The 25946-nt window shown below is 43.9% G+C and overlaps 1 long non-coding RNA gene across 1 annotated transcript; it reads right to left on the bottom strand.

The window, feature by feature from the left end:
- Nucleotides 1-646: 646 nt before the first annotated feature.
- On the bottom strand, nt 647-24664 carry LOC119849673. The gene is made up of 2 exons (XR_005290527.2): nt 24544-24664; nt 647-1368 (listed from the first exon to the last, which is right to left on the bottom strand). It is a non-coding gene; the product is annotated as an uncharacterized LOC119849673 (long non-coding RNA).
- Between the last annotated feature and the right edge of the window lie 1282 nt (nt 24665-25946).

Raw genomic sequence — 25946 nt, 5'->3', positions numbered from 1 at the left:
GCACTAGTCCCTGATATGGTTGAAACTGGTCAAAGTTTCAGGGAACGGAGGGGAGGAAGGGTCATTTAATCACAGGTAGTGTCAGATGCTGTCATTGTCTGCATTCAGAGTAGCAGCCGTGTTAGTCTGTATTCTCAAAAAGAAAAGGAGTACTTGTGGCACCTTAGAGACTAACAAATTTATTTGAGCATAAGCTTTCATGAGTGCATCCGATGGAGTGAGCTGTAGCTCATGAAAGCTTATGCTCAAATAAATTTGTTAGTCTCTAAGGTGCCACAAGTACTCCTTTTCTTATTGTCTGCGTTGTTACTGGAATTTCAATTTTCCACATGTGAACTAAGCCATAAAGACATTCATCTCCCGCTTTCCTATTTTGCAGAGTTCTGCTGTGTTGTAAACCAGTAGTGCTTCTTGTAAGCATATAACACTAACTGCACTTTCCCCATCCCTCCCATGTATCCTTGGGACTTGAAATATTTCTGAGATGGTGATGCGGAAGCAGGGGGAGGAACAGACAGAACAGTGGTTTTGGTATCATGGCACCAGACAATGATACACCATTCAATCTCATGAATCATGGGGCCTAATCCCAAACCTGAAAACAGCTTCACTTCATTATACTTCGGAAGTAGTGTCCACACACAAGTCAAGGAAACTATAACATTTATTAAAAGTACTTGATGGAACATGTAATTAAAACACTAAAAAAGAAATGTAAACCAACAATATTTAAAACATCAAGGGAATGAATCTGTGAACACTGGTCAATTGTTAATGTCTCAGTATCCATCTTCTTGCCCTCCTCTGACAAGGGGGAATGATGTAGGGGAAATGTTCTTGGGGACAACCGGGAACATCTCCAGCACTGATTTTTGGGAGGCACTTGGTGGGTTTCCAGGACTTTTGCAGGCTCATCATTCCCCTCCTGGATGCTCAGGAGGGTCCCCCTGGGACAGGTTTTGGGTACCAGTGGTGGGTGTGATCCTAGGAATTGTGCAGGCTCCATGTCCTCCACCTGGTCACTTGGAGGGAGGGATGCCAAAACGAAGATCCTCTGACTCAGCAGCACCCTGGTTGGCAGCCAGAGGAGGTGGCGGCGATGGACAGGATCAGTGTCCCTGAATTCATTTGGCGACTCATTCTGTCAGCTTTGCCCTTAGGCCTGCCTCCTGCTCCATGAACCAGTTCATCAGTGTCATTTCCTGCTGAAGAGTCCACTCCTCCGATGCCCAGAGGAACTCAAACTTTTCCTCCTGTCCATGCCAATGAGCAGCTCTTCCAGTGTCCTTCTCTATCTGCCTCTGCTGTCTCTGGGGGGCTGCTCCTGCCCTCCTGGTGGAATGGTTTCCTTCTCAGGAGCAGAAGATCCTGCCAATTAAAAGAGGAGAGTAGCATTATATATTTTTTCCTTTAGAAGAAATTCTCCCACATAACTTAACTGTGCAGTAGAAGGCCATAATTTTTATACTTTTCAGTGTTCCACCAATGCAACTGTTAGACTATCCTTAGTCCTCAGAAAACTTTTGCAATCCACAAGGAAGGAGCAGATGCTAATTGTAAGAAAAATGTATTAATGTTTTCAAAAATTTAAAATATTCATAGTGTTTTGGGGGAGGGGAGAGAGGTGGCAGTTCCTTCCAGGAGCTATGTTACCAATTTGCAATTTTTTCTTTAAAGGCCAGCCAACCTTTGAAGAACACAGTGTTTTTCAAAGTACCAGAATGGAAAAAGGAGGTGGCTTTCCAGTCCATTGCAGGAGATCCAGAAATATACGCTAGAGAGATGTCTCTCTTAATGATCACGGCTCTACATATTGCTGAATGGAGCATACTCAGCTATGAAGATGAACCAAGCAGATTTGCACTGTTGTTGAACATCAAGACTCAGATGGAATTTCTGCTATACCAGAAATTTGCTGAAATACACTTATAGGACTGGGAGGCAATTCAACTGGAACTTGACTCTGTTCTCTGCATACGGAGTTTCTGTGCAAATACACACCATGGTATCACCAGAAATTCCTACCACTGTGCCTGCCTAACAATCATGAAAAAGACAGGGAAAGAAAGAGACACCACAGTTTGATCTGGTTCCTTAAAGTTCCAGATCAGCACCACAAGTCCCTTGTCTCTCTACTACAAAGGGATCCTGCACGATGTTTACCCAACCACCTGACCAATCCTTCTTCCACCCCCATTTCCTCCAAATTGTGCAGCCTGGGAGAGAGACAGTAAAAGTGTTCCAATCTTCCAAAGGAGAAAGGACCACTGCAGTTAACTTCCCCTCCGATAACCAAACCGTGCTACAACTGTGCCCTTCCCCTTCCCTCACCCAACCCCTTCTGCACTTCAATCCACAAATACAGAAGGAGAATGATTTTTCAGGAATAATCTGTTCTTAAAACACAGCTTTAGCTACATGCATAATACTTGTTCATGGGAAATCAATAAAAGCATTGATTTATAACTATGTCTTGTTCAGGGACCATTTTGGGGTGGAGCAGAGAGAATGGAGGGGGAAAGCTGGAGGGATTTGGTAAGGGAATGGGTCATGACAATGCCCTGGCTTCAACACTGCAGTTCAAACTCACAGACACAGAGCAATGCATGACATATTACTTCACACAACACACAGTCAACCTGTGGAACTCTTTGCCAGAGGATCTTGTGAAGGTCAAGACTATAACAGAGTTCAAAAAAGAACTAAAGAAGTTCATGGAGGATAGGTCCATCAATGGGTATTAGCCAAGATAGGCAAGGATGGTGTCCCTAGGCTCTGTTTGCCAGAAGCTGGGAATGGACAACAGGAGAGGGATCACTTGGTGATTACCTGTTCTGTTCATTCCCTCTGGGGCACCTGGCACTGGCCACTGTCCGTAGACAGGATATGGGGCTAGATGGATCTTTGGTCTGACCCAGTATGGTCGTTCTTATGTTCTTATGTACTAGAAGCCCTTGACAGCACCTGCTCCAGCTCATCATAGACTAGGCATGTGTGCCAGGCATGTCACATTCCAGGGTGTAGTCCATACCTGTGAGAGGATGTGTCACTGCCTGCCCTGTAATCCTGGGTGCCTTGCAATGGTTTGCTGTTGTAGCTCCCAACCTAGGCTGCTCACAAACAGCCTAACACAGGTCACAGGTATACAGGTCACACCCTGAGTGTCCTTTTAAAGCTGAAGCCTGTCAGCCACATCAAGGGAACATGTGGGGATGGGGCGTGCAGGGTCACCCCCCACATACATACATACATACAAACATTCATTTGCTACTTGGCTTGTGCTGAGCATGCTCAGTAACACTGCTGAAGCTGGCTGCCTTCACTCCACCCCCCGACTATTGACAGGCTCGTGTCACCGACCCCAATACATTCCCAGTGCCGAACTTTCCCCAAACGTATGTTCTGAACTGTCCAGCCCTCTCCTGGGCCATTCCAATATTAGAGGTCCATTACCCCATGAGAGGTCAATATGCAACAGTTTGCTACTTTAATTGGAGTTACCAAACAGTTCAGTTTAAACACAACACTGGATTAATTTTGATTAAAAAATAAAACAAGTTTATTTAACTACAAAGAAATAGATTTGAAGTGAATACAAGTATAAGATATTAACGGTAGAAATGGTTACAAGAGAAATAACAACAGAACACTCTCTAGTAGCTAAAATTTAACAAACTAGACTTGGTTCAAGGTAAAATCCTTGCCACAGGTACCCAGGAACACTGCTGACCAAATGAGCCTCAAGTGCTTTATACTTTCCTGGCACTGGGCTGGAGACAGCTAAATGCCCGCCTGCTTCTGCCTCCATGAAATTTCCTGGTACCAGTGTACATTCCTGAAGCTCCAGGCAAATCATACTCCAACCACTCATTGATCAGCACTCAGATGTGGTCAGCAAGCCAGGCAGCTGCTCTCAGACCAGGATCCATGTTCACCTGTACTGATCAAAATAGCACAGTGGAAAACTGTTCTGAAGTGATCTGATGTGGTTAGCTCAGCTCGCTACAACCAGTGAAAATGGAGGGACAGGCACCTTTATAGATTAGGGTAAGGGGTCAGTGCATTTTGGCGAATGGGAGTGGAGAACTACTGAAACTCAAGACTTGGTACACAACTCTTATCTCTGTCCACACAGCACACTGGCATGGGTAAAGGGTCATGTGACAGCCTGAGGCATGTACTTACCGATACACCAGAGGTGTGCTAGCTTACTCGCCCTGTACTCGCCTTCAGCCACATGCTGCTGAGCTTTAGGTGAGGACAATAGGAACAATAGAGGGGTTATGGCACAACCAAGTGCACAGATACATGTACAGTCACTAGTGTAGAAATACCCTTACACTCTCTCACTTCCCAGCACAGGCATGAAGGCGAAGTCGTAATCTAGCCCAGAAGGAGCAATGCTGTATATGAAGGGATAGGAACATCATAAATGGAACTTGATGAAATTTGGAATTGCTATCCTGCTGGAAATTTCAAGATTTTTAAATATGGTTTCATCCCAAAAGCTCTGAATTTTTTGAGATATTCAGAAAATATTTAGTTTTGATCTTATTGAAACATTTGTTTTGACTTTAATAATATAATATAATTAATATAACAGTTGACATGATAATGTTGAAATTAACCATTTCAAAAATTTTCTGGGAAAATTTTGACAAAATTGATACATTCCCACAAAACCTATTGCTTTCATTGAATCAGAATTTTCTGACAGAAAACTGTTCCATCAGAAATTTTTCTACAAGCTAATCATAAATCATCTGGCGGGAAGAGGACATATTTGTCACAAGCAATTAATGGCCTGGGCCAACTGTATCTCAGCGACCACCTAATGGTCTAAGACCATGATTAATAACTCTACTCCTCAGGCACAAAAGAGCTTTCTAAGATAAAGCTCAGCTATGCGACAGAGCGAGCTTTCTTGGGAGGGTGGTCTAAGACTGTGGAGCAAACACCAGGAGAATTAAGGACCATCACAAATCTCACCCATCTTTCACTCTGAGTGAAAGCACACTTCTTTGACCTGCCTTCTCTAACAAAGACATAGTAGCATGTACATTAAAGAAAAAAACTACCAAAAAAAGACCCTACCAAAACCAAATACTGCTGCACACAAGCCACACATGAAAGATGTTAGCCACATGGCTTAATGCACTATTGGAAGGTGCTCAGATACTGTGGTGATGAACGTGGCAATATGAACCTAAACAGAATAGAACAGGAGAATAAAGACTCAGCATCTTAGGTTTACTCATCTCTCTGCTTCCCCTTCTTGCCAGTCTTTCCTCCATTTTGTTAATTTTGTACTTTATCAGGCTGAATTCTAGACTGAATCTTCCATCCCTGGCATTAAAATGTATTTACATATTTAATTCAAAACTGACCACCTTTGCTGTTGCCTTCTGTGTTATGGATGCTGTTACCATGGCAACTAACACCTGGATCTTATCTAAAGCTGTGAAGGTTCTTAAAGAAAAAGATCCCTAATTCTTCCACTGCATAATGCTGGGCCCTTGAGGGCTCAAAATGCATATAAGACCCAGAGAAAATAAAACTGTGTGTTCTGAGATGAATTACAGCCCCAGCCTCTCCCACAGGGGAAGGGTGGTGGGAGCAAGCCAGAAGCTTCTACATGAAGGAGGGGGAAAAAACAGGAACATGCACATGAATAACAGAATGTTGGGGGAGTGCAAATGGAGAGGGGTCAATCAGCCTGCCTGCCTGCCTAGAAGTTTCAAAACATTTTCTCCCCTATATTATTGTTTTTGTTGAAGGGGGACAGAAGATGGGTGAGAGGACTCCAGGAGACAAGGAATCAGGTGGTGGCCCAAGTAGAGGAAAGAATAGAGATACAAACACAGAGAAAGGGTGTGGATGAAAAGAGTGAGTATGAGAGAGTTTGTGGTTGAGGTCGGGGGAGGGGGGCCCCAAGGAGGATGATAAGAGATAGAGGGGGAAGGGAAAAGATTGATGGAGTCTATTAGAGTGGATCAAAAGAAGGGGGAGAATGGAGAAAAATGGGAAGGCCAAGAGGCAAGGGGTAAGAGAACCTGAATGTGGAGGGAAGAGATTTGGAGGCCAGCAATGGCATTCCGTGACAGTTGTAGTAAGGCATGCAACAACTCCTTTGCATGCCTTTGGCTGTCCAAAATGGCATCCTCCATGCAGGCTGACCTCACACGTATGGTGCATGCAAGGTTATGTTGCACAGAGCTTTGTTCTGTAAAATGGCATCCTCCATAGAGGCCACACGGAATCATTCATGGGCTGCCAGTTGGACAACGCACAGCCAGTCAGGCTTGCAAAGGAACTCAGCTGGCTCTGGACTTGGTCACCTGCAACCCAATGAGTTTGTCTGGGCTCAATAAACTTTCACTGAGTGACTGTGCTCCCTGATTGAACAGAAGGGACAACAGCTCACCATTTTAGCCTTGTAGCAACAGCAGCACCATGGTTGCTCAGTGCATTCCACGCCTGCAGCTGCACCAGATCTGCTTCCTATACTGGCCATTGCTCCAACCCATGCCTTCTCCCACTCCAGCCATAGTCCCTACCTTCTGCTGAACTCCTGGCTCTGACCACTGGCTTGTCTCCTGCCCACAACTCCAGTTCTACCTTTTGGTTCTGTTCTGGCTCCTGACTCCTGGCTGTAACCACTGACTTGTCTCCTAACCAGAACTCCAGTTGTGCTTTTTGGTTTTCATAGACTCATAGACTTTAAGTCCAGAAGGGACCATCATAGTTAAGGCTAAAATTTTGTCATGGCTATTTTAGTAAATAGCTTGCCCACGGACAGGTCATGGGCAATAAACAAAAATTCACTGAAGCCATGACCTGTCTGACTTTTACTGCTGCAGCTCCATGGCTTCCCCCGCCACCATGGTGGCTGGGAGCTGTGGGGCTGGTTCCCCCTCCACCCACGACAGTTGGGAGCTGTAGAGTGACCATATTTGCCAAAGAGAAAATGAGACACATCCAGCTGCTCACCCTAGGTGTCCTCCTCCCCTGCGAGAGGTGGTCGACTGTCACAGGAACCCTGAGAAGAGCCCCTCAGGAGTCTATCACCTATTGCTGGAACATTGCAGGGGGCCCCCTGTCACCGGAACCCTGCCAAGTCCCCGCTGGCTGCCAGCTCCAGAGTCCCGCAGCCCCTGGGACTGAAGCAGAGAATGTCACATAGGTCTCTGGAAATCATGGATTCTGTGATTTCCATGACCTCCGTGACATAAACGTAGCCTTAATCATAATAATCTGGTCCTACCTCCTGCACATTGCTGCCACAGAATCTCACCCACCCACTCCTGTAGTAGGCCCATCATCTCTGGCTGAGTTACAGAAGGCCTCAAATTTTGATTTTAAGACTTCAAGTTACAGTGAATCCACCATTTACTCTAGTTCAAATCAGCAAGTGACGAATGCCCCACACTACCGAGGAAGGCGAAAAATCCCCAGGGTCTCTGCCAATCGGAGCTGAGGAAAAATCCTTCCGAACCTGAAATATGATGATTAGTTAGACCCTGAGCATGTAGGCAAGAGCCACCAGCCAGACACCTGGGATAATATTCTCTGTAGTAACTCAGAGCCCACCCCATCTTGTGTCCCATCTCTGGCCATTGGAAATATTTGCTAATAGCAGACACAGATGGGCCATATGCCATTGTAGGCAGTTTCATCATACCATCCCCTCCATAAACTTATCAGCTGAGTCTGGCCTCATCATCTCTACAATTGCAAGGGGAGCTCCTGGTTTCAGATAATAAGGTTGTGCCATTACTTGCCCATAGCAGGACATTTTGGCCAATTTGGAACCTGAGTGCTAGATACTTCTGGTGTCTGACCCTACAAACTGATGTCAAAAACTATGTTAGATCATGAGACCTCTGCAGCCACATGAAGAGATTGTGAGCAAGGCCTGTGGGTCTCCATCAGCCCTTCTCCACACCTCTGCATGCTTGGTCCACCCTCTTAATGGATGTTATTGTGGAGTTACCCCACTCCCAAGGGCACTCAGTCACCCTGACTGGAGTGGACCTCCTGACCAAGATGGCCCATTTTATTCCCTGCCACACCATCCCCTGCATGTGAAACTGTGCAAGCTTTCCTGGAGAATGTCTTTTGTTACCACAGCATGCTGACACACATAATTTCAGATCAAGGCCCTCAATTCGTTTCTTGATTCTGGCAGGAATTTCTCAGCCTTCTTGGCACCAGTCCTCAACAACCTATTATCCACAGATAGATGGCCACACTGAAAGTGTGTCCTAGACCTTGGAGCAGTATATTTGCTGTTATTTGAATTTCCATGAGAATGATTGGCTCCCACTGCTGTGGTTTTTGCCAAATTTGCATGCTACACTTTGACCCACACTTTAACCCAACAGACCCCGTTCTTCACACATTTTAGTTTCCAACCCCAATTTCCCAATTCCAGATCTGCTGCCTGAAGTGTCTGCCCAGCATCCTTGGTCCTCCACCTCCAACAAACACACCAGGAACTCAAAGAGCATTAGTTTTCCTCTAAAGAAAATTATAAACCGTATGCCAACTGAAAGCCACAGGCCACCCCTGACCTTGCAATAACAGATAAGGTTTGGCTCTCAGCTTGGATTCTGAGAAAGAACCATCTTTTGGCCAAGCTTGACCACCAACAGCTGGGTCCTTTTCAGATTATCAAAGAAATAAACCAAGTAGCCTTCAAGCTTCAACTATCAGAATCCCTCAAGATTCACCCCATCTTTCATGTTTCTCTCTTCAACCTTCAGAATAGCAGCCGTGTTAGTCTGTATTCGCAAAAAGAAAAGGAGTACTTGTGGCACCTTAGAGACTAACAAATTTATTAGAGCATAAGCTTTCGTGAGCTACAGCTCACTTCATCGGATGCATTTGGTGGAAAAAACAGAGGAGAGATTTATATACACACATACAGAGAACATGAAACAATGGGTTTATCATACACGCTGTAAGGAAAGTGATCACTTAAGATAAGCCATCACCAGCAGCAGGGGGGGGAAAGGAGGAAAACCTTTCATGGTGACAAGCAAGGTAGGCTAATTCCAGCAGTTAACAAGAATATCAGAGGAACAGTGGGGGGTGAGGTGGGAGGGAGAAATACCATGGGGAAATAGTTTTACTTTGTGTAATGACTCATCCATTCCCAGTCTCTATTCAAGCCTAAGTTAATTGTATCCAGTTTGCAAATTAATTCCAATTCAGCAGTCTCTCGTTGGAGTCTGTTTTTGAAGCTTTTTTGTTGAAGGATAGCCACTCTTAGGTCTGTGATCGAGTGACCAGAGAGATTGAAGTGTTCTCCAACTGGTTTTTGAATGTTATAATTCTTGACGTCTGATTTGTATCCATTCATTTTTACGTAGAGACTGTCCAGTTTGGCCAATGTACATGGCAGAGGGGCATTGCTGGCACATAATGGCATATATCACATTGGTAGATGCGCAGGTGAACGAGCCTCTGATAGTGTGGCTGATGTGATTAGGCCCTATGATGGTATCCCCTGAATAGATATGTGGACAGAGTTGGCAACGGCCTTTGTTGCAAGGATAGGTTCCTGGGTTATTGGTTCTGTTGTGTGGTGTGTGGTTGCTGGTGAGTATTTGCTTCAGACTGGGGGGCTGTCCGTAAGCAAGGACTGGTCTGTCTCCCAAGATCTGGGAGAGTGATGGGTCGTCCTTCAGGATAGGTTGTAGATCCTTGATGATGCGTTGGAGAGGTTTTAGTTGGGGGCTGAAGGTGATGGCTAGTGGCGTTCTGTTGTTTTCTTTGTTGGGCCTGTCCTGTAGTAGGTGACTTCTGGGTACTCTTCTGGCTCTGTCAATCTGTTTCTTCACTTCAGCAGGTTGGTATTGTAGTTGTAGGAATGCATGATAGAGATCTTGTAGGTGTTTGTCTCGGTCTGAGGGGTTGGAGCAAATGCAGTTATATCGTAGCGCTTGGCTGTAGACAATGGATCGAGTGGTATGATCTGGATGAAAGCTAGAGGCACGTAGGTAGGAATAGCAGTCAGTAGGTTTCCGATATAGGGTGGTGTTTATGTGACCATCGCTTATTAGCACCGTAGTGTCCAGGAAGTGGATCTCTTGTGTGGACTGGTCCAGGCTGAGGTTGATGGTGGGATGGAAATTGTTGAAATCATGGTGGAATTCCTCAAGAGCTTCTTTTCCATGGGTCCAGATGATGAAGATGTCATCAATGTAGCGCAAGTAGAGTAGGGGCATTAGGGGACGAGAGCTGAGGAAGCGTTGTTCTAAGTCAGCCATAAAAATGTTGGCATACTGTGGGGACATGCGGGTACCCATCGCAGTGCCGCTGATTTGAAGGTATACATTGTCCCCAAATGTGAAATAGTTATGGGTCAGGACAAAGTCACAAAGTTCAGCCACCAGGTTAGCCGTGACAGTATCGGGGATACTGTTCCTGACGGCTTGTAGTCCATCTTTATGTGGAATGACAGAGCCAGAAGAGTACCCAGAAGTCACCTACTACAGGACAGGCCCAACAAAGAAAACAACAGAACGCCACTAGCCATCACCTTCAGCCCCCAACTAAAACCTCTCCAACGCATCATCAAGGATCTACAACCTATCCTGAAGGACGACCCATCACTCTCCCAGATCTTGGGAGACAGACCAGTCCTTGCTTACGGACAGCCCCCCAATCTGAAGCAAATACTCACCAGCAACCACACACCACACAACAGAACCACTAACCCAGGAACCTATCCTTGCAACAAAGCCCGTTGCCAACTCTGTCCACATATCTATTCAGGGGATACCATCATAGGGCCTAATCACATCAGCCACACTATCAGAGGCTCGTTCACCTGCGCATCTACCAATGTGATATATGCCATCATGTGCCAGCAATGCCCCTCTGCCATGTACATTGGCCAAACTGGACAGGCTCTACATAAAAGAATGAATGGACACAAATCAGACGTCAAGAATTATAACATTCAAAAACCAGTTGGAGAACACTTCAATCTCTCTGGTCACTCGATCACAGACCTAAGAGTGGCTATCCTTCAACAAAAAAGCTTCAAAAACAGACTCCAACGAGAGACTGCTGAATTGGAATTAATTTGCAAACTGGATACAATTAACTTAGGCTTGAATAGAGACTGGGAGTGGATAGGTCTTACACAAAGTAAAACTATTTCCCCATGGTATTTCTCCCTCCCACCTCACCCCCCACTGTTCCTCTGATATTCTTGTTAACTGCTGGAATTAGCCTACCTTGCTTGTCACCATGAAAGGTTTTCCTCCTTTCCCCCCCCCTGCTGCTGGTGATGGCTTATCTTAAGTGATCACTCTCCTTACAGTGTGTATGATAAACCCATTGTTTCATGTTCTCTGTGTGTGTGTGTGTATATAAATCTCTCCTCTGTTTTTTCCACCAAATGCATCCGATGAAGTGAGCTGTAGCTCACGAAAGCTTATGCTCTAATAAATTTGTTAGTCTCTAAGGTGCCACAAGTACTCCTTTTCTTTTTCTCTTCAAGCTGTTCATCAATAACCCCTTCCGCAACTGGGTAGACCCTCCACTACCCCCCAGTAATTGTCAATGGGCAGGAGGAATACAAAGTGCATTAGGTCTTTGACTCCTGAAGGATCAGGGGGAAGGTGCAGTATCTGATCAACCAGAAGACATACAGTCCAGAAGAGAGGTCCTGGGAAACAGAAAAAAATGTTCACACTCCTGATCTCCTGCAGGAATTTCACCAAAGATACTATCAGAAGCCAGGACTAGGTGTCCTAGGAGAAGCCCTCAAGGGGAGTGGTACTGTCAGGATCTCAGCTGATTCTGAGCTCGGACACCTAGAAATCCAATGAGCCCAGCTAGGCCCAATAAATCCTCACTAAGTGCCTGTGCTCTCTTATTGGACAGAAGGGCCAAAAGATCACCATGTAAGCCTTGTAGAAACAACTGCACAGTGGCTGCTCAATGCATTTCACACCTGCAGCTGCGTGAGACGTGTTTTCTGTACTGGCCCTTATGTCAACTCAGGTCTGTTCCCTTTTCAGCTCTAGTCCCTACCTTCCTCTGAATTCCTGACTCCTGTCTCCAAAAATTGGCTTATCCCCTGATCCCACACCTCTGGTTCTCTCCCCTGATTCTTTTCCAACCACTTGGTGAGACTCCTGTTCCAACCACAGGATGCACTGCCTACATCTTAGTGTGTGACACCTTGCATACATAGATGGCACACCACTGGAGGCCAGTGGGAAAAAAATAAGGGAAGAGAAATGGGTAGGCCAGAGAGAAAAAGATGGAGGAAGACTGAGACAAGGAGAAGAAGTATTAAAAATCAGTGTTTATAACCTATTTAGGAATACTCAAGCAAGCAAAAGAGATGGGGGCATGGCACTATATGTCATAGAATCATAGAATCATAGAATATCAGGGTTGGAAGGGACCCCAGAAGGTCATCTAGTCCAACCCCCTGCTCAAAGCAGGACCAAGTCCCAGTTAAATCATCCTAGCCAGGGCTTTGTCAAGCCTGACCTTAAAAACCTCTAAGGAAGGAGATTCTACCACCTCCCTAGGTAACGCATTCCAGTGTTTCACCACCCTCTTAGTGAAAAAGTTTTTCCTAATATCCAATCTAAACCTCCCCCATTGCAACTTGAGACCATTACTCCTCGTTCTGTCATCTGCTACCATTGAGAACAGTCTAGAGCCATCCTCTTTGAAACCCCCTTTCAGGTAGTTGAAAGCAGCTATCAAATCCCCCCTCATTCTTCTCTTCTGCAGACTAAACAATCCCAGCTCCCTCAGCCTCTCCTCATAAGTCATGTGCTCTAGACCCCTAATCATTTTTGTTGCCCTTCGCTGTACTCTTTCCAATTTATCCACATCCTTCTTGTAGTGTGGGGCCCAAAACTGGACACAGTACTCCAGATGAGGCCTCACCAGTGTCGAATAGAGGGGAACGATCACGTCCCTCGATCTGCTCGCTATGCCCCTACTTATACATCCCAAAATGCCATTGGCCTTCTTGGCAACAAGGGCACACTGCTGACTCATATCCAGCTTCTCGTCCACTGTCACCCCTAGGTCCTTTTCCGCAGAACTGCTGCCGAGCCATTCGGTCCCTAGTCTGTAGCGGTGCATTGGATTCTTCCATCCTAAGTGCAGGACCCTGCACTTATCCTTATTGAACCTCATTAGATTTCTTTTGGCCCAATCTTCCAATTTGTCTAGGTCCTTCTGTATCCTATCCCTCCCCTCCAGCGTATCTACCACTCCTCCCAGTTTAGTATCATCCGCAAATTTGCTGAGAGTGCAATCCACACCATCCTCCAGATCATTTATGAAGATATTGAACAAAACGGGCCCCAGGACCGACCCCTGGGGCACTCCACTTGACACCGGCTGCCAACTAGACATGGAGCCATTGATCACTACCCGTTGAGCCCGACAATCTAGCCAGCTTTCTACCCACCTTATAGTGCATTCATCCAGCCCATACTTCCTTAACTTGCTGACAAGAATGCTGTGGGAGACCGTGTCAAAAGCTTTGCTAAAGTCAAGAAACAATACATCCACTGCTTTCCCTTCATCCACAGAACCAGTAATCTCATCATAAAAGGCGATTAGATTAGTCAGGCATGACCTTCCCTTGGTGAATCCATGCTGACTGTTCCTGATCACTTTCCTCTCCTCTAAGTGCTTCAGGATTGATTCTTTGAGGACCTGCTCCATGATTTTTCCAGGGACTGAGGTGAGGCTGACCGGCCTGTAGTTCCCAGGATCCTCCTTCTTCCCTTTTTTAAAGATGGGCACTACATTAGCCTTTTTCCAGTCATCCGGGACTTCCCCCGTTCGCCACGAGTTTTCAAAGATAATGGCCAAGGGCTCTGCAATCACAGCCGCCAATTCCCTCAGCACTCTCGGATGCAATTCGTCCGGCCCCATGGACTTGTGCACGTCCAGCTTTTCTAAATAGTCCCTAACCACCTCTATCTCTACAGAGGGCTGGCCATCTCTTCCCCATTTTGTGATGCCCAGCACAGCAGTCTGGGAGCTGACCTTGTTAGTGAAAACAGAGGCAAAAAAAGCATTGAGTACATTAGCTTTTTCCACATCCTCTGTCACTAGCTTGCCTCCCTCATTCAGTAAGGGGCCCACACTTTCCTTGGCTTTCTTCTTGTTGCCAACATACCTGAAGAAACCCTTCTTGTTACTCTTGACATCTCTTGCTAGCTGCAGCTCCAGGTGCGATTTGGCCCTCCTGATATCTTTCCTACATGCCCGAGCAATATTTTTATACTCTTCCCTGGTCATATGTCCAACCTTCCACTTCTTGTAAGCTTCTTTTTTATGTTTAAGATCCGCTAGGATTTCACCATTAAGCCAAGCTGGTCGCCTGCCATATTTACTATTCTTTCGACTCATCGGGATGGTTTGTCCCTGTAACCTCAACAGGGATTCCTTGAAATACAGCCAGCTCTCCTGGACTCCCTTCCCTTTCATGTTAGTCCCCCAGGGGATCCTGGCCATCTGTTCCCTGAGGGAGTCAAAGTGTCAAAATGTCATTACCTGTTTCCAAGTCACTGACAGCTTGGAAGCAAATGATCCTGTATGCTTATGGATAAATGTTCTAATAGGTAAAACATAGATGAGGTACTAGTTGGTGTCTGCTAAAGACCACCAAATTCCTGGAACACCATTCTATAGTATGTACAGGAAAAAAAAAAGTGTTATCATGGAGGACTTAAGTCTGAGTGACAAATGCTGCAGGTCTCATGCTGCCAGTTCCAAAATACCCTTGGAATTTTAAAAAAAATATAGATGACAATTTCCTAACTCAAAAAATGTTGTATCCAATGTGGGGGATTCCGTACTAGACCTCATCTTGATGAATAAAGAGGAATTGCTTACAGAACTAAAAAATTAGTGGTTGCTTTGGTGCAAGTAATCATAACTTGATTGCATTTATTATGTGTAAACAGACTAAAATCCCAACCAGGAATATATATGCTTGATGCTTTAAAAGGACAGGTTTCACAAAGCCAAAATCAATTATGAGCTATATCAACCAGAAAAAACAATTTAAACCAAAAACTGTGAATAATAATTGGGAACTCTTTAATAATATTTTAGCAGATGTCCAAAAAGCCACAATCCCATCATTCAGAAAGAAGTTTATGCTGGTTAAAAACAGCCTAGCTTAGAGGGGAAGTGAAAGCGGCAATAAAAAAATAAAAACAATATTATGAAATGGAAAAAAGGGAATTTGATAGCAATCAATATACATTAGAAGTTAGAAATTGTAGAAAATTGATAAGGGAAGCAAAAATACTCAAGGAGAACTCTATGGCCAGCAGTGTTAAGGACAATAAGATTTTTTTACATCAGGGAACTAGCAATAGTATTGGCCCATTACTAGGTGGAAATGGTGGATTGTTAATAATAATGCAGAAATGGCAGAAGTTTTCAATAAATATTTCCATTCTGTTTTTGGGAAAAAGCTGGATGACGTATTTATATTTGATGATGACCATGGTGAAATACTTTCCATTCCAACAGTAACTAAGGAGGATTTTAAACAGCAGCTACTAAAGTTAGACATTTTTACAAAAGCAGGTTATATATTGTAGGTGTGTAGGCTCATAGTAATGTAGACATTAAATTGTAAAGTTTAATTTTCCATATTTTAATGAGTTTATGTTAATGGATATAACAAGCAGCTTTTGAAGCAGTTTTGCTTTGAGCATTGATAGAGTGAAATAACCTATCACGCAGTTCCTCAGTTTCCCAGACTGTTCTAGACTGGCTTACTGTGGTCATGAGGTCTCATAGGCCTTAAGAAAGTGTATGCATGAGATGTGTGAATGAGTAAGGAATAACTTTTCTAAGTCAAAGGACAATGGATCATAAATTATGACCAGGAAAGTAGACAGGCCCTAATGGTCAAGAAGTCATTTAAGAGCCCAGACTGTTGACCTAGATAAGGGGAATCAAGATCATTTTAGTGGAGTCATCATCTCCTGTTATTCCTCTATTATTGTTTGCTTAGGAAAAACACATGAATCTGTGGATGTGACAAAGAACCAGTACCCTAGGAAGCAGGGTCCTAGAGTGTACCAAAGGTCAGACTGATTTCCTTTGATCAAGAACTGGTCAATGCAGTTGGAGTGGGAAACCAGTGATACCCTGATTCAATTAGATGATTGCCCAGGAGGTCCTGTGGGTTGATACCAGTTTGAGTTTCAACCTTAAAAGACCTGACAAATGAAGAAGTGTGCTTCTCCTGAGATCACCACAATGACAACCACAGGGCTCACACTCCTGCTTTCCCCCCTGCTAACCCCCAAGGAAAGTAGAGATATCATAGACCAGCCAGTCGACCAGAGGACAATGCCTGTTAGGATGATGATGCCTGAGTGAGAAGACATCGCCTGGTTCCCACCGTGCAGCTCCTGACTGACTCTGAGGCTCCACAGGCCAGCCAAGCTGAAGAGCAGATCCCCTTTGTATTTTTAATTAACTTCTTCCTCTTTTTGTTTCCTTAACAAAATGTCTGTGCAATGACACCTGGCAGGAAAGACTTGTCCTAGCCTTTTTAGGCAAGGGTGGTGGCAGTAATAATGTGTGGGTATAAGCTTATAGTGCAAATTACCATTTGGAATCAATTAAGCCGGGTTCAAAGCAAAGCTTTTCACAGATCACTAGAGGTCACCTTGAGTATGTAAAGATTCCAACCTTAACCCTTGTTTCCATAGGGGAAAGTATAAGCTGCTAAATAAACTGCATAGAGATAGAAAGACATGGCAAGCCATTCAATCATTGGTGTTAACTTTATGATTTGATTACTGATTGTTCTCATGCAATGATTTGCCCAATTGTCGGTCTCAAATTGTTTTCTTTTAGTTAACCAATTTTAATTTGTATTATTATTAACTTCTTGATTTGACTAACTTGATTTACATGGTAACCTCAATCTAATTTTCATATTGTTTAGTACTTTAGGAAGTATAATAAATTAACTGACATTATAATTGCTTATGCTCTTGATTAAAAGCCAATAAACCACACCAAATTTGTTTTCCCTGATCAAATGATGACGAGATAAAAACAATCTTAATTAAAAGGGACTTTAATTAAACATTAATAAACATTTGACTCAGGTCCTGAAAAAACCCTACTGTTACTATAATAGGCTCCAGTTCAATCATAGAGATTGGATTTGAAACAGGAATTAATTCAGGGAATTTCTATGGCCTTATTATACAAGAGGTCAGACTAGATGATCACAATGCTCCCTTCTGGCCATAAAATGCCAGAATCTATGAAAAATAAGAAAGTAGGGGAGAGAGAGAGAGAGGGCACGGATATAAAGATGAGGGACCCAGATGAAAGAGAGAAGAGATGGGGTTTAGTTCAGATGCAGCCTATAGCAGAAGAGACATAAGCTGTGTCCTCTCATGGAACTTTATTTTTAATCTGGTTTTCCCCCTTATATCAAATTAAAGTAATTCCAACGGAAAGTATATGATTTAAAAGAAGAGAGAATGAGAGAGCACACATTTCCATTCTATTTTTCAAAAAGTAGGTTCTTAAAGCCAATGTCCTAGCCAAATTCTCACTCAGATAATTGCATCGTCTGTCTGCTGTTACAAATGTACTCTTCTAGTCCCAGATGGTTCTGCAGTGTTTGTGTGAATTGTTAAATGGCTGTTTACACCAAATGCAGCAGCAGTTCAACAATGGGTAAAGTGATCTGTCTATTTAGTTTGTCTATCATTTTGTAAAATGCTGTGGGCCCCTCTGGAATGAGAGTCACTGAATAAATGTAAGGCTATTATTATTAGGTTACCATTTCTTTCTCAATATTCTCCCTAATTTTCCATTGATTCCTTTGCTTCATTAAAATGTTCTACTCACCTTCTTAGCAATGTTCTGACTTCAATTTCTAACCCTATTTATCTCTTCTTATCATCATTCTACTTATATTCATAGGTTATATCTTCCTGATCTTAAACTATTATGTTATCAAAACTAAATTCTGTCCTACTATGTTCTACAATAATTAATGAATTGTAGGTTAGAACAGATGCATTTTCATTCTGTGAGTAGCCAAATCGTCCCACCACACCCATCTCCAGCACCCACCTCGCCCCAGTGACCAGTCAGCTGGGCGATGTTTTAAATGTAATGAGCTGGGGTATGTGAAGTCTAACTGCCCCAAGAACCCCAACAGACTGCAGTTAATTACGTAAGAGTCACAACAAAGGTCTTCAGGCCCAGATGCCTCCCAGGTACCCTCAGAGAAAAAGGAAACTGTGAGTCTGGGCGGGAAGAAAGTTATCACATGGACAGACACTGGAGCTCAAGAGTCAGCTATCCATCAATCCTTACTGGACCCCAACTTAATCAACCCAGAGATCCAAGTGAAAATTCAACCCTTCAAGTCAAACTACAGCCAAGTTGCCTGTCCAGTACTAGGGCTGGTCAGGAATGTGGACTTTTGTAGTCTATGATGGTTATCTCATTCCCATGCTGCTGGGGGAAGACTTGGCCAACCATGTGAAACTAGCCAAGAGGGTGGGAATGGTCACCCGCAGCCAGGCTAAGCAAGCTGTCACATCTAGCTCTGTTCCTGAGCCTTCAACAAGGGCCCAGTCTGTGTTACCAGAGACCCAGACTGAGGTAGTGGAACCGGACCCCATGCCAACATCTGCGACAGCATTAGTGGATCCAGTCGCAGAGACCCAGCCAGTCCCAAAACCAGAATTGGTGGAGCAACCAGTAATAGAACCATTGCCAACACGGAGTCTAGCGCTTAATACCTTGTCACAGCTCCAATACTAGAGGGCACCACAGAGCCTGGCAGCAGCAGCAGATAACCCTACACAAGAGGCTCAGCCAGAGCCTGAAATACCACATAGTGCACCAGCAGAGGGCAGTTCACAGTCAACAGAAACAGCCCCATCACCTGCATTGCTTCCAGAGGGACCAAGCCCAGGTCCCACAATCCAGTGAGGAACTGATGTCTCCAGCATCAAGGGAACAGTTCCAGGCCGAACAGGAAGCAGATGAAAGCCTTCAGGGAGCTTGGATGGCAGCACAGAGCAACCCATCGCCTTCCAGCTCTTCTAATCAATCCTGGTTTGTTGTAGAAAAAGGAATTTTATATAAGGAAGCTCTTTCTGATGGGCACCAGGAAGACTGGCATTTGGTCGTTCCAACTAAGTACCAAGTAAGGCTCTTGAGCTTAGCCCACGATCATCCTAGTGGCCATGCTGAGATGAACAGGTCCAAAGACCATTTGGAGAGGTCCTTCTACTGGGAGGGAATGGGCAAGGATGTTTCTACCTATGTCCAGTCTTGTGAGGTGTGCCAAAGAGTGGGAAAACCCCAAGACCAGTTTAAAGCCCCTCTCCAACCACTACTTATCATTGAGGTTCCATTTCAGCAAGTAGTTGTGAATATTCTGGGTCCTTTCTCAAAAAAAGATACCCAGAGGAAAGCAGTACATACTGACTTTCACAGATTTTGCCACCCGATGGCCGGAAGCAGTACCTCTAAGCAACACCAGAGCTAAAAGTATGTGCTAGGCATTAACAGACATTTTTTCCAGGGTAGGTTGGCCCTCCAACATCCTTACAGATTTGGGGACTAATTTCTTGGCAGGAACCATGAAAAACCTTTGGGAAGCTCATGGAGTGAACCACTTGGTTGCCACCCCTTACCACCATCAAAAAAATGGTCTAGTGGAGAAGTTTAATGGGACTTTGGGGGCCATGATACGTAAATTGGTAAATGAGCACTCCAATGATTGGGACCTAGTATTGCAGCAGTTGCTCTTTGCCTACAGAGCTGTACCACATCCCAGTTCAGGATTTTCACCATTTGAACTTGTGTATGGCCGTGAGGTTAAGGGGCCATTACAGTTGGTGAAGCACCAATGGGAGAGGTTTACACCTTCTCCAGAACTAAAATTCTGGACTTTGTAAACAACCTACAAAACACCGTCTGAACCTCTTTAGCTCTTGCTAGAGAAAACCTAAAAGATGCTCAGGAAGAGCAAAAGGCCTGATATGATAAACATGGCAGAGAGCGTTCCTTTAAAGTGGGAGATCAGGTCATGGTCTTAAAGGCGCTTCAGGCCCATAAAATGGAAGCGTCATGGGAAGGGCCATTTACGGTCCAGGAGCCCGTAAATGGGAGCTGTTAATTATCTCATAGCATCCCCCACCTCATACCTAAAGCCTAAGGTGTACCATGTTAATTCTCTAAAGCCCTTTTATTCCAGAGAATTAAGAGTTTGTCATTTTACAGCCCAGGGAGGAGATGACGCTGAGTGGCCTGAAGGTGTCTACTATGAAGGAAAAGTGGAAGAGATGAACTTCTCAAATACCCTTGGACGTATGCAGCGACAGTAGATCAAGGAGCTGTGCACTAGCTTCGCACCGACGTTCTCAGCCACCCCAGGACAGACCGAACGGGCATACACTCCATTAACACAGGTAATGCTCACTAAATTAGAGCCCAACCGTACCGGGTGTCTCCTCAAGCCAAAACTGCTATAGAACGGGAGATCCAGGACATGCTACAGATGGGTGTAATCCGCCCCTCTAACAGTGCATGGACATCTCCAGTGGTTCTAATTCCCAAATCAGATGGGAAGATACGCTTTTGCATGGACTACCATAAGCTAAATGCTGTAACTAACCCAGTCAACTATCCAATGCCACACACAGATGAGCTATTGGAGAAACTGGGGACGTGCCCAGTTCATCTCTACCGGAGACTTAACCAAGGGGTACTGGCAAGTACCGCTGGATGAATCCGCCAAGGAAAGGTCAGCCTTCATCACCCATGTAGGGCTGTATGAATTTAATGTGCTCCCTTTTGGGCTGCGAAATGCACTTGCCACTTTACAAAAACTTGTAGATAGTCTCCTAGCAGGACTGGGAGAATGTGCAGTCGCCTACCTTGACGATGTGGCCATTTTTTCTGATTCATGGGCAGAACGCCTGGAGCATCTACAAAAAGTCCTTGCGTGCATAAGGGAGGCAAGGCTAACTGATAAGGCTAAGAAGTGTCAAATAGGCCTAAACAGTGACTTACCTTGGACACCAGGTGGGTCAAGGAACTATCAACCCCCTACAGGTCAAAGTGAATGCTATCCAAAAGTGGCCTGTCCCAAAGTCAAAGAAACAGGTCCAATTCTTCTTAGGCTTGGCTGGATATTACGGGCGATTTGTACCGCACTACAGCCAAATTGCCGCCCCACTGACAGACCTAACCAAAAAGAAACAGCCAAATGCAGTTCAGTGGACTGAAGAGTGTCAGAAGGCCTTTAACCAGCTTAAAGCAACACTCATGTCTGACCCTGTGCTAAGGGCCCCAGACTTTGACAAACCTTTCCTAGTAACCACAGATGCGTTCAAGCGTGGTGCTGGAACAGTTTTAATGCAGGAGGGACCAGATCAAGAATTCCATCACGTCCTGTTTCTCAGCAAGAAACTGTCTGAGAGGGAAAATCACTAGTCAATCAGCAAAAAAGAATATTACGCCATTGTATACGCTCTGAAAAAGCTACGCCCATACGTTTGGGGACAGCGTTTCCACCTGCAAAACGACCATGCTGCACTGAAGTGGCTTCATACCATCAAGGACAATAACAAAAAACTTCTTCGGTGGAGTTTAGCTCTCCAAGATTTTGATTCTGATATACAACACATTTCAGGAGCTTCTAACAAAGTGGCTGATGCACTCTCCCATGAAAGTTTTGAATCAACTGGTTCAAATTGTCCTTGAAATGTGGAAAATATGGTTAGTTTTTATATAATCAGTAGTATATCTAGAGGCATATGTGTCTTATTTACTCTGTTTTCTTCTAGAGCTCCAGGAAGAAATCACAGCCAGCATGGTACAGGCTGTCCAGCACCCTCTGTGATTTGGGGGGGGGGGCGGGGCGGTGTCATAACCATACAGCTAAGGGTAGCCTAGAATTCCTCCTTACCTGTAAGGGATTAAGAAGCTCAAATAACCTGGTTGGCACCTGACCAAAAGGACCAATGAAGAAAGAACATACTTTCATATCTTGGGGTGGGGGGGGAGAAGGCTTTGTTTTGGTGTGTTCTCCTGGGAAGCAGAGAAGCATCAGGTCAGAAAACTCCTTCTCCTATAAACCATCCTAAAAGTCTCTCATACTACAAATTGTAAGTAAAAGCCGGGCAAGGCATGTTAGATTATCTTTTGTTCTGCTTGTGAATTTTTCCTTTGCTGGAGGGAGGTTTATTCCTGTTTTTTGTAACTTTGAAACTAAGCCTAGAGGAAGTTCTGCTGTGTTTTTGAATCTTTTGTTACCCCTGTAAAGTTATTTTCCATCCTGATTTTACAGAGGCGATTTTTACCTTTTTTTAAAAAAAATAAAATCCTTCTTTTAAATAAAATCTGTACCCTAGAGTTCAGAGTGGGGAGGGAACCCTGACAGCCCCAAAGTTCTTTAATCTGGGCCTTTGTAAAGCATGACCTAAATACTTCCATCATCGTCTTCTTACAATATTTGATGCTTTAGGTAGGTTTGCTCTACTTATAATTTCTAATGTTGCAAGAACCTCTTTTCATTGGATTCTGAAAATCTGTAGACATTTACTTTGGAACAAAGAGCTAGCCACTATTACAATCTTCCCTCTTCAATGTATATATTGTGATAGGGTCAGGCCAGATGGCTACAGGAGAATGATCCTATTGCTAAAGGATCCCCCCCCAGCCTAAGAGGGGGATCCGCAGAACCTGGACACCAAATGAATCCGGGGGACAACTAATGAAATAACAGGGACAGGAGTGCGGTCAAAGGGCCAAACAAAGGGAACCAGATGGGGACACCGAGCAGAGAATCCCGGACAGCACCCACTGCTCCTCAAAGGCATCAAGGGAGTCAGTGGACGCCACCCAGAGGAACTCTGCCCGGATACGTCATCAGACTGAGGATCGGAAATAGGCCCCACGGTCACAGGAGACTCCATTGGCCAACCTCCTCACTCTGGTTTTATAGATGGCCATTTTAGCTAGGGCCAGGAGGAGGCTGACCAGGAGATCCCGTGACTTTGTGGGGCCATGGATAGGGAGTGCATAGATAAGGTGAGGGGAAAAGTGCAACCAAAAATGTAACAGGAGAATGATAGAAGGTAGATATATTAGCTCCAGATTAAGCAGGTCCCTTTTCCCTGAGAAATAATGTGCTGTTCTAGAACAATCAGGAAGTTGCTGGAACCAATTAAGGCAGGCTAATTAGGACACCTAGAGCCAATTAAGAAGCAACCAGAATCCTAGAAATTATTTGTTTGCACATTTGGGGATTTTTCTAACCTTCCCTACTTAAGGCTCTGGGTATCCTAACGGAAGTGGCTGTGATGTGTGATCGCAATTAGGGATTAGATGTAGTATGGGTAGCTCCATCACCACACTTGGAGCTTTCATTTCAGAGTGCCCACTGAAAACACCTGGTTGTACAACATCCCTTCTTCTTTCCTCCCACCGGCCCTGATCAGGTTGAAGACCATTATCAAAGAGGAGTTATCAATGCTTCGCTGTCAAACTGCGAGGATGTATCCAGTGGGGTCCCGCTGGGGTTTATCCTGGGTACAGTACTATTCGGTATTTTCATTAACAACTTGTCTGAGAGGAGGGTATGCACACAACATTTGCAGATGACACCAAGCTGGGAGTGGGGGATTGCAAACACTTCTAAGGACAGGATTAGAATTCAAAATGATCTTGATAGACTGGAGAATTGGTCTGAAATCAACAAGATGAAATTCAATAAAGAGAAGTGCAAAGTTCTATGCTTAGGAAGGAAAAGTCAAATGCACTAATACAAAGTGGGAAATAACTGGTGAGACAGTAGTACTGCTGAAAAGGATCTGGATCTATAGGTAATCAAAAACTGAATGAGTCTGCAGGGTGATGCTGTTGCAAAAAGGGTAAATATCATTCTAGGTTGTATTAACAGGACCGCTTAAATTGAGGTAAGTTACGTCACTCAGAGGTGTGAAAAAACCACCCCCCTGAGCGATGTAAATTACATCGACTTAAAGTGGTGTCCCCTGCGACATAGCCCCTGCTTCTCATTGAGGGGGAGTGATTACGTCGAGGGGAGAGCGCTATCTCGTTGACATAATGCGGCTTCACCAGATGCGATAAAACAGCACCATTGCACCGATGCAATGCCACAAATTTAGCACGGTAGTGTAGACGAGTGCTAAGGAAGATGTAACAAACTGGAGAAAATCCAGAGGAGAGCTACAAAAATGATAAGAGGTTTAGAAAAAATGTCCTGTGAGGAAAGGTTGAAAGAATTGGACACTTTTAGGCTATGGAAGAAAAGGCTGGGGGGGGACATGATAACAATCTTCAAATATGTTAAAGGTTGTTATAAAGAAGCTGTTCTCCATGCCCACAGAAGGTAGAACAAGAAGTAACCCACTTAGTTGCAACAAGGGAGATTTCAATTGAATATTAGGTAAAACTTTCTAACTATAAGGATAGTTAAGCACCGGAACACGTTACCTTGACAGATTGTTGAATCCCTGTCTTTGTAGGTTTAAGAAACTCCTGTCAGGGATGGTCTCAGCTTACTTAATCCTGCTTCAGTCTTGGGGGATGGACTGGATGACCTCTTGAAGTCCCTTCAGCCCTACAAAAGAATTTTAAACAGGAATTTAAGAAATACCGCTGTGCCCAAGCCTTAGACACTGGTCCAAACCTCACCGAAGTCACCTTTCACTTCAACCAACTTTGGATCAGGCCCAAACTGAATAAAGACTATCAATTAATCTCAGTATACTGTGTATGCAAAACATGCTTCAAGAAGTAGGAATCTCTGTACCTTTCCAAAGCCCCATCTCTAGACATACATATCCAAAAATATTGCTTTCTATCTTCCATAGTTACCAATAGTGCAGTTTCTCAAACACACTCATAAAAATGCATCTCTCATAATTGTTTAAGTAGGAATGCTTAATGAAAGAAGTACTGTCTAGTAGTTAGAGCAAAGATCAAAGTGTCAGCACTTCAGTTTTTCTACTTATTTGTCATATGACCTTGAATATTTCACTTAACCTCTCTCTGCCACAATTGATACAGTTGTAAAATGTGGATAATAATACTTACTCATCTAACAAAGGAGAAGTGAGAATTAATCAATGTTTTAAATGATTTCAGAGCTCTGGAAATTTAAAGAAATTACTCATTTCTTAGAAGTTTCCCCAAACTTTATTTCGATATTAATATTTTCTCCAACCTTTACCTTTACTAAGAATGTCAATGCAGATTCAGAATATAAAATGTGGCACATAAATAACTGCTATTCACAACTTTAATAAGAAGCAAAAATAATCGTATAGAGGCTAATTATTCCTCTGAGGTAATCTGTTCTGAAAATGAAAGAGGCAGACTTTTTTGATATTCTGCAAACTCTTTCCAAAAACTAAAACTATGTTTAAACTAGATTTCATTTACAATAGTAAAAAGCCCTTTCTTACCAGATGAAAAATGTATGTATTAATGAAAAAAGATATTGTTCCTTCAGTTGAATTATCTTTGCCAGTGGCACTGATGAAATTTAATGAAAGTAATTACATGTAAAGGCATACGAGAGCTGAGTAAAATTCAGTAAGACAGTGTGATGAGGAACAATAATATATAGATGCCTGTCAAGAGCCAGTGTTATGGACATTTCAGCAGCATCTTCTAAATGTCCTTAACACAGATTGCACAATAGATCCATGCACTTCATGAACAAAAGACCAGAACTGTTCTGAACTGGTGGTTTATGTTCACTGGGTTTACATGATCTGGGTTTTCTTGTGAAGTTAAGGACTAAATGAACCTAGATTCCCATTTCCTTGATGAGTCAAAGCCTCCGAGTTTCCCCTGATTTTATGCTGATACCCTGAAAACTCTTAAATCCC

Source organism: Dermochelys coriacea, chromosome 1, assembly GCF_009764565.3.
Source record: "Dermochelys coriacea isolate rDerCor1 chromosome 1, rDerCor1.pri.v4, whole genome shotgun sequence".
NCBI classification, from domain to species: Eukaryota; Metazoa; Chordata; order Testudines; family Dermochelyidae; genus Dermochelys; species Dermochelys coriacea.
The sequence above is the reverse complement of the archived record's forward strand: the minus strand, read 5'-3'. Positions and strand labels throughout refer to the sequence as shown.